Source organism: Scyliorhinus torazame, chromosome 5 (genome assembly GCF_047496885.1).
Source record: "Scyliorhinus torazame isolate Kashiwa2021f chromosome 5, sScyTor2.1, whole genome shotgun sequence".
In the NCBI taxonomy this organism is placed as follows: domain Eukaryota; kingdom Metazoa; phylum Chordata; class Chondrichthyes; order Carcharhiniformes; family Scyliorhinidae; genus Scyliorhinus; species Scyliorhinus torazame.
In genome coordinates, this window is record NC_092711.1 from 110,006,850 (window position 1) to 110,016,268 (window position 9,419).

At 44.7% G+C, this 9,419-nt stretch overlaps 1 protein-coding gene and 2 long non-coding RNA genes across 3 annotated transcripts in view; 1 reads left to right on the forward strand and 2 right to left on the reverse strand.

Annotated features, from left to right (window-relative positions):
• The window catches only part of LOC140419412 (uncharacterized), a 113,963-nt gene that overhangs the window by 58,900 nt on the left and 45,644 nt on the right, over nucleotides 1–9,419 (reverse strand). The window lies entirely within an intron of this gene.
• Nucleotides 1–9,419, reverse strand: part of LOC140421364 (uncharacterized) — a 70,125-nt gene that overhangs the window by 32,142 nt on the left and 28,564 nt on the right. The window lies entirely within an intron of this gene.
• LOC140419413 (uncharacterized) overlaps nucleotides 1–9,419 on the forward strand; it is a 40,372-nt gene that overhangs the window by 27,012 nt on the left and 3,941 nt on the right. The window lies entirely within an intron of this gene.

Here is a 9,419-nt window from a genome sequence, read left to right on the forward strand (position 1 = left end):
AAAAAGGAGTTAGGCAGAAAGCGGGTAATTATAGGCCAGTGAGTTTAACTTCGGTAGTAGGGAAGATGCTGGAATCTATCATCAAGGAAGAAATAGCGAGGCATCTGGATGGAAATTGTCCCATTGGACAGACGCAGCATGGGTTCATAAAGGGCAGGTCGTGCTTAACTAATTTAGTGGAATTTTTTGAGGACATTAACAGTGCGGTAGATAACGGGGAGCCAATGGATGTGGTATATCTGGATTTCCAGAAAGCCTTTGACAAGGTGCCACACAAAAGGTTGTTGCATAAGATAAAGATGCATGGCATTAAGGGGAAAATAGTAGCATGGATAGAGGATTGGTTAATTAATAGAAAGCAAAGAGTGGGGATTAATGGGTGTTTCTCTGGTTGGCAATCAGTAGCTAGTGGTGTCCCTCAGGGATCAGTGTTGGGCCCACAACTGTTCACAATTTACATAGATGATTTGGAGTTGGGACCAAGGGCAATGTGTCCAAGTTTGCAGACGACACTAAGATAAGTGGTAAAACAAAAAGTGCAGAGGATACTGGAAGTCTGCAGAGGGATTTGGATAGTCTAAGTGAATGGGCTAGGGTCTGGCAGATGGAATACAATGTTGACAAATGTGAGGTTATCCATTTTGGTAGGAATAACAGCAAAAGGGATTATTATTTAAATGATAAAATATTAAAACATGCTGCTGTGCAGAGAGACCTGGGTGTGCTAGTGCATGAGTCGCAGAAAGTTGGTTTTCAGGTGTAACAGGTGATTAAGAAGGCAAATTGAATTTTGTCCTTCATTGCTAGAGGGATGGAGTTTAAGACTAGGGAGGTTCTGCTGCAATTGTATAAGGTGTTCGTGAGGCCACACCTGGAGTATTGTGTTCAGTTTTGGTCTCCTTACTTGAGAAAGGACGTACTGGCACTGGAGGGTGTACAGAGGAGATTCACTAGGTTAATCCCAGAACTGAAGGGGTTGGATTACGAGGAGAGGTTGAGTAGACTGGGACTGTACTCGTTGGAATTTAGAAGGATGAGGGGGGATCTTATAGAAACATATAAAATTATGAAGGGAATAGATAGGATAGATGCGGGCAGGTTGTTTCCACTGGCGGGTGAAAGCAGAACTAGGGGGCATAGCCTCAAAATAAGGGGAAGTAGATTTAGGACTGAGTTTAGGAGGAACTTCTTCACCCAACGGGTTGTGAATCTATGGAATTCCTTGCCCAGTGAAGCAGCAGAGGCTCCTTCATTAAATGTTTTTAAGATAACGATAGATAGTTTTTTGAAGAATAAAGGGATTAAGGGTTATGGTGTTCGGGCCGGAAAGTGGAGCTGAGTCCACAAAAGATCAGCCATGATCTCATTGAATGGCGGAGCAGGCTCGAGGGGCCAGATGGCCGACTCCTGCTCCGAGTTCTTTTGTTCTTATCCCTGTAACCCCTCAACCCCATCTAACGTAAGGGCAATTTAGCATGGCCAATCCACCTAACCTGCGCATCTTTGGACTGTGGGAGGAAACCGGAGCACCCGGAGGAAGCCCACGCAGACACGGGGAGAACGGGCAGTCTCTGCACAGGCAGTGACACTTTGGTTGGGACTTGCTGATTTTGGTCTTTTATTTTGACTGGGCCACAACTTGGGGAAAGCAAGAGAGGAAAGAAGGTTCAATAGAAACTAGAATGATCTGTTGTGAATTTCTATCCTATTCGTACAGTGATCATTTTTGTAAACTTCTTTTTCAGGGCATTAGGACGGGAGGATTGGCAGCTGGACAACTTGAACCAAATATAACATCAAGATCTGACAGTCACTCAATTCATTCGGATCTAAATATCACAAACTGTCAATGTGCTTGTCTGTTCTGACTGTGGGAAGAGATTTCAAACATCAGTGTGACTGGAAAAGCCCCGAGACACACACACACCAGAGTGGGAGTGTTCCAGTGAACTGATGTCTCGGATCGTGTTTTCCGGGTCCTTAGGGGGGAGGGGGAGCAGCCCCAAGTCGTGGTCCACATTGGCACTAACGACATAGGTAGGAAAGGGGACAAGGATGTCAGGCAGGCTTTCAGGGAGCTAGGATGGAAGCTCAGAACGAGAACAAACAGAGTTGTTATCTCTTGGCTGTTGCCCGTGCCACGTGATAATGAGATGAGGAATAGGGAGAGAGAGCAATTAAACACGTGGCTACAGGGATGGTGCAGGCGGGAGGGATTCAGATTTCTGGATAACTGGGGCTCTTTCTGGGGAAGGTGGGACCTCTACAGACAGGATGGTCTACATCTGAACCTGAGGGGCACAAATATCCTGGGGGGGAGATTTGTTAGTGCTCTTTGGGGGGGGTTTAAACTAATGCAGCAGGGGCATGGGAACCTGGATTGTAGTTTTAGGGTACGGGAGAATGAGAGTATAAAGGTCAGGAGCACAGATTTGACTTCGCAGGAAGGGGCCAGTGTTCAGGTAGGTGGTTTGAAGTGTGTCTACTTCAATGCCAGGAGTATACGAAATAAGGTAGGGGAACTGGCAGCATGGGTTGGGACCTGGGACTTCGATGTTGTGGCCATTTCGGAGACATGGATAGAGCAGGGACAGGAATGGATGTTGCAGGTTCCGGGGTTTAGGTGTTTTTGTAAACTCAGAGAAAGAGGCAAAAGAGGGGGAGGTGTGGCGCTGCTAGTCAAGAACAGTATTACGGTGGCGGAGAGGATGCTAGATGGGGACTCTTCGTCCGAGGTAGTATGGGCTGAGGTTAGAAACAGGAAAGGAGAGGTCACCCTGTTGGGAGTTTTCTATAGGCCTCCAAATAGTGCTAGGGATGTAGAGGAAAGGATGGCGAAGATGATTCTGGATAAGAGCGAAAGTAACAGGGTAGTTATTATGGGAGATTTTAACTTTCCAAATATTGACTGGAAAAGATATAGTTCGAGTACATTAGATGGGTCGTTTTTTGTACAATGTGTGCAGGAGGGTTTCCTGACACAATATATTGACAGGCCAACAAGAGGCAAGGCAACTTTGGATTTGGTGTTGGGCACACTGGATAAGTGGAGCTTGTCCAAGCGTGTTCTTGATAAGTACGTACTGGTCAGGCAGGGAGCAAGGCGTAGAGCGAGGGAACCGTGGTTTACCAAAGAAGTGGAATCTCTTGTTAAGAGGAAGAAGGAGGCCTATGTGAAGATGAGGTGTGAAGTTTCAGTTGGGGCGATTGATAGTTACAAGGTAGCGAGGAAGGATCTAAAGAGAGAGCTAAGACGAGCAAGGAGGGGACATGAGAAGTATTTGGCAGGTAGGATCAAGGAAAACCCAAAAGCTTTATATAGGTATGTCAGGAATAAAAGAATGACTAGGGTAAGAGTAGGGCCAGTCAAGGACAGGGATGGGAAGTTGTGTGTGGAGTCTGAAGAGATAGGCGAGATACTAAATGAATATTTTTCGTCAGTATTCACTCAGGAAAAAGATAATGTTGTGGAGGGGAATGCTGAGACCCAGGCTATTAGAATAGATGGCATTGAGGTACATAGGGAAGAGGTGTTGGCAATTCTGGACAGGCTGAAAATAGATAAGTCCCCGGGGCCTGATGGGATTTATCCTAGGATTCTCTGGGAAGTCAGGGAAGAGATTGCTGGGCCTTTGGCTTTGATTTTTATGTCATCATTGGCTACAGGAATAGTGCCAGAGGACTGGAGGATAGCAAATGTGGTCCCTTTGTTCAAGAAGGGGAGTAGAGACAACCCCGGCAACTATAGACCGGTGAGCCTCACGTCTGTTGTGGGTAAAGTCTTGGAGGGGATTATAAGAGACAAGATTTATAATCATCTAGATAGGAATAATATGATCAGGGATAGTCAGCATGGCTTTGTGAAGGGTAGGTCATGCCTCACAAACCTTATCGAGTTCGTTGAGAAGGTGACTGAACAGGTAAACGACGGTAGAGCAGTTGATGTGGTGTATATGGATTTCAGTAAAGCGTTTGGTAAGGTTCCCCACGGTTGGCTATTGCAGAAAGGACGGAGGCTGGGGATTGAGGGTGATTTAGGGATGTGGATCAGAAATTGGCTAGCTGAAAGAAGACAGAGTGTGGTGGTTGATGGGAAATGTTCAGAATGGAGTTCAGTTACAAGTGGCGTACCACAAGGATCTGTTCTGGGGCCGTTGCTGTTTGTCATTTTTATCAATGACCTAGAGAAGGGCGCAGAAGGGTGGGTGAGTAAATTTGCAGACGACACTAAAGTCGGTGGTGTTGTCGACAGTGCGGAACGATGTAGCAGGTTACAGAGGGACATAGATAAGCTGCAGAGCTGGGCTGAGAGGTGGCAAATGGAGTTTAATGTAGAGAAGTGTCAGGTGATCCACTTTGGAAGGAATAACAGGAATGCGGAATATTTGGCTAATGGTAAAGTTCTTGGAAGTGTGGATGAGCAGAGGGATCTAGGTGTCCATGTACATAGATTCCTGAAAGTTGCCACCCAGGTTGATAGGGTTGTGAAAAAGGCCTATGGAGTGTTGGCCTTTATTGGTAGAGGGATTGAGTTCCGCAGTCATGAGATTATGTTGGAGCTGTACAAAACTCTGGTACGGCCGCATTTGGAGTATTGCGTACAGTTCTGGTCACCGCATTACAGGAAGAACATGGAAGCTTTGGAGCGGGTGCAGAGGAGATTTACCAGGATGTTGCCGAGTATGGAGGGAAAATCTTATGAGGAAAGGCTGATGGACTTGAGGTTGTTTTCGTTAGAGAGAAGAAGGTTAAGAGGAGACTTAATAGAGGCATGCAAAATGATCAGGGGGTTAGATTGGGTGGACAGTGAGAGCCTTCTCCCGTGGATGGAAATGGCTAGCACGAGGGGACATAGCTTTAAACTGAGGGGTAATAGATATAGGACAGAGGTCAGAGGTAGCTTCTTTACGCAAAGAGTGGTGAGGCCATGGAATGCCCTACCTGCAACAGTAGTGAACTCGCCAACATTGAGGGCATTTAAAAGTTTATTGGATAAGCATATGGATGATAATGGCATAGTGTAGGTTAGATGGCTTTTGTTTTGATGCAACATCGAGGGCCGAAGGGCCTGAACTGCGCTGTATCGTTCTATGTATGGGGCAGCACGGTAGCATAGTGGTTAGCATAATTGCTTAACAGCTCCAGGGTCCCAGGTTCGATTCCTGGCTTGGGTCACTGTCTGTGTGGAGTCTGCACATTCTCCCCGTGTGTGCGTGGGTTTCCTCCGGATGCTCCGGTTTCCTCCCACAGTCCAAAGACGTGCAGGTTAGGTGGATTTGCCATACTAAATTGCCCTTTGTGTCCAAAAATTGGCCTTAGGGTTGGTTGAGTGGGGTTACTGGGTAATGGGGATAGGGTGGTGTGGGCCTTGATAGGGTGCTCTTTCCAAGAGCCGGTGCAGACTCGATGGGCCGAATGGCCTCCTTCTGCCTGTAAATTCTATGATTCTATGTTCTATGACTGTGGAAAGAGCTTTAACCAGTTACACAGTCTGAAAAATCATTTTGTTTCCTCTTGTGGGAGAGTCTGAGTCCAGAGGGCATAATCTCAGAGTAAGGGATCTCAAATTTAGGACAGAGATTAGGAGACATTTCTTCCATCAGAGGGCAGTTAATCTGTGGAATTCTTCAGCTGTGAAATCAATCTGTCTCTGGAGTTTACCATAAAAAGGCAAAGGTGAAGGTGTCTTGACCCGGATGGGCCGCTTGGTGGCGCAGTGGCGCTTTCACTGAGGGGCCATGAGTTCAGACAGGTCTGGTGAGAAATATCTGTCTGGGAAAGGGGAGACAACTGTATAATCGGGGAAATGGAGCGGTGCCGATGGACCTCAGAGAAAGGAGTTCTGATTAGTCTTATTTTCTTGATTTTTCATTCAATTTCAGAGAAAATATTACACAAAACTTTAATTTGATGTTTACAAAAGGGAACATAACGATTGAGGGTCACAGTAAGAACAAAACACATGCCCTCTGAGCTGCCAAATGTATGTACAACTGTAACAGACACCAGAAAGAGAGAACAGGAGCTCAACATAAAGGGAAGGCAACAGTTGTGAATAAGTACGAGATACATTACTTATTTAGACATGACAGTGAGAGAAATTATTAGCTATAATTACATTACAGCCAAAATTATCTCGTACATTTTAAACTGAAAAACAGAAATACTGTCGATGATTGTCTCAGTTACAGATGCAGAATAATAAACTGAGAGAATTTTACTGTTAGAGTCACCAAGAGGAGATATTGTATTTGTGTCACACACACATCACAATAAACAGTTGAGGAAAATCTACAGCGTCCGAAAGTCAACCGATCACTTGATCTGTAAAAGAAAGAGAAAATGATGAAGCAGATGTTTATGATCGGGAACATTGATGTTAGAGTTTTTAATCAATCAAACATTTATAGATTTTTTTAAACGGCTTCTGTCAGTTTGAAGTGTGAGTGGATTGAATCTTCTCACCTTCACCAGAGTGACTGCAGCGCTGTAGGAAATGCTCAGGAAGAACAGGGTGATGAATGTGGAAGCGGTTGTCCAGATGTTCCCGTTATCATCCTCATAGTCTTGAGTCCAGCTGTGGTCTGTGGTATCTATGAGGATAAAGCCAAATAAATATAATCAGACTGTTTATTAATCATGGATATATTTTTAATATTCTCGTTTCATTTTCTCCCGCTGCTAATTCATTCTTTAATATATTTGTCATTGCATATCTACTGTTGAGTTTGTGACACTCAGAAATCGATCTGTGTAACTTAATTTTTCCAATTAAGGGGCAATTTGGCGTGGCCAATCCACCTACCCTGCACAACTTTGTGTTGTGGGGGTGAGACCCATAGGTCACAGGGAGAATGTGCAAACTCCACTGGGACAGAGACCCAGGAGTGGGATCAAACCCAGGTCCTTGGCACTGTGAGGCAGCAGTGCTAACCATAGCATCACCGTGCCGCCCTTGCCTGACGTTTGTGTTTGTTCTTTAGCTTTTGTGTCTGTGTAGATGCAAATTCGTGTTTCTTTACTCTTCTTTTGTGTGTCCCGATGTCTTTATAAGTGTAATTGTGTGTGTTCCTGTGTCAATGAGTATTGATCTGTGTATTTGTGTGTCAGCGTCTGTATGTGAACTTTGTTTATCTTCTGTCAATGTGTAGATATGAGTGTTTTATTGTGCGTGTTGAAGTCTATGTTTATATATTAATGCCTGTGTTAATATAAGTTTATACTTCCCTGCCCAGTAATAAAAGTGTTAATGTGTCTTTATACGTTCAACATGCATGTCAGTGTCTTAATGTTTGTGTCTGGATAAGTGCGTTTGTGTGTTTGTTGATGTGTGTATTTCATCATAGAATCATCATCGTATAATCCCTACTCTGCTGAACGAGGCTATTCGGCCCATTGAGTCTGCACCGACCCACCAAAAGAGCACTCTACCTGAACGCATGCTCCTGCCCTAACCCCAGAACCTCGTAACCCCACCAAATGTTGTGGGTACTCAGGGATAATATAGCATGGCCAATCCACCTAACCTGCACATATTTAGTTTGCGGGAGGGAACCGGATTATGCGGAGGAAACAGGAATAGACACGGGAAAACGTGGAAACTCCACACAGACAATCACTAAAGGCTGGAATTGAACCCGGGTTTATGTAGCTGTGAGGCAGCAGTGCTATTTATCCGTTGGTGATTGTTTATAACTATCTATTGATGTGTATTGATGCCTCTATGTGCACTAATGTATGTTTGTGCTAGCATGTGTATGAGTATGCTAATATGTGACCACGTGTGCCCATAAGTGTGTTAGTGTGGATTATTGACTCTGTTTGAATGGAAAAAATTGTGTCATCGTGAAATTCTGCTAATGTACATGTTATTGGTTACATTTGTGTTTCATATTCTGTCAGCTTGCTTGTCTCGTTTCATATGTTTGTGTGTCAGTGTGAACATGTGGTTGTATGTGTCTGTTTGTATACATTTGTGTAGCCGCTTGTGTGTGTGGATTAGTGTGTATGTGTATTTGCACGTGTGTCAGTGTGTGTATAAACGTGTGCTTTTTTGTGTTTATGTGCATGTTTGTGAATTTTTGCGCACTTTTCGTGTGTTTTTGTGCCTGGGTGTATGTTTATGCATGTGTTTCTGTGTGTGTGTCTATATGTGTGTTTGTGTCTACGTGTGAGCGTGTGTATGTTTGTGGGTCTGTGTACATGTGTGTGTAGTGTTTGTCTGTTTATCTGTCTGTGTATTTGTATCAGCTGCCTGTAGCTTGGCCAGTTGTGGGTATTATTGGTACCGATGTAGAATATGTTGAACTTTCTGCTATAAATGTGTTTTCTGTGAGATGCAAGCTGACATCAGGTGACCTAATGCAAAAATACAAGGAAGCGCCTCAGGAGAGAACATTGAAAACCCAGAGAGAATTCAATCACCAGTCTGGATTTGGATTATGGGGAGTCAGTTTTAGCAGACGGATAAGAGGAACAATGGGACTTTAAAAAATGCATCTTTATCATGATGGCCTTTTAAACCCTTCAGCTAGTAAGCTACATGACGTCTTGTAATGTTAGTAACTGCGTTCTGAGTCTAGAGAACCGTTTACTTCCAAACTCCCTGCTTGGGGACTGGGAAGATATTGAGTTAATAATCTACCTCTCTCTGGTCAGCTCAGCAAATTGCCTTTGGGATCTCCCTGTTGGAGGTGGAGATACAGAGAGTTCACTCATCACCTTCTTCCTCTTTTGGTCGGGAATGTGGAGGTAAAATGGGTTAGTATTGGCCCTTTGCTCTCTTTGTTGGGGAAGTGTGGGTACAGTAAATTAAATAATGCCGCTCCACTCATTGTTGGAAGCATGTGCGCAGTGGATTAACTAATGCCCACCCCCCTCTCATTGTTGGAAGCGGATGGACAGTGGATTAACTCAGCCCCCACCGTCTCTTTGTTGGGGAAGTGGGGGTACAGTGTGTTAACTGATGCCCCTCCCCTCTTTGGTGGGCAAGTGGAGGTACAGTGCATTAAGTAATGCCCCTCCCCCTCTCTCTGTTGGGGAAGTGGGGGTACAGTGTGTAAGCTAATGCCCCTCCCCCTCTCTTTGTTGGGAAGTGGGGGTACAGTGGATTAACTAATGCCCCTGCCCTCTCTCTGCTGGTGAAGTGGGGGACAGTGGATTAACAATTTCACTTTCCCCTCTCTTTGACTGGGGATTGTTGGTCCATGTTTCTGTGTGACCCTCAATTCAGTTCCCAGTGGGTGTGATACAGCAACTTAAATCTGACATTAATTTTAAAGGGATGGACAATGAGCGATGCAGGAACACCGAGATCTAAATGTGATGTATTTGTTTGTCTGAAATGGGGAATTGTCCGATTTCTCCTCAGCCGGAGGAAAGTAAATTAATCCTGTAATGAATGAGTTTCATTCTGTCTC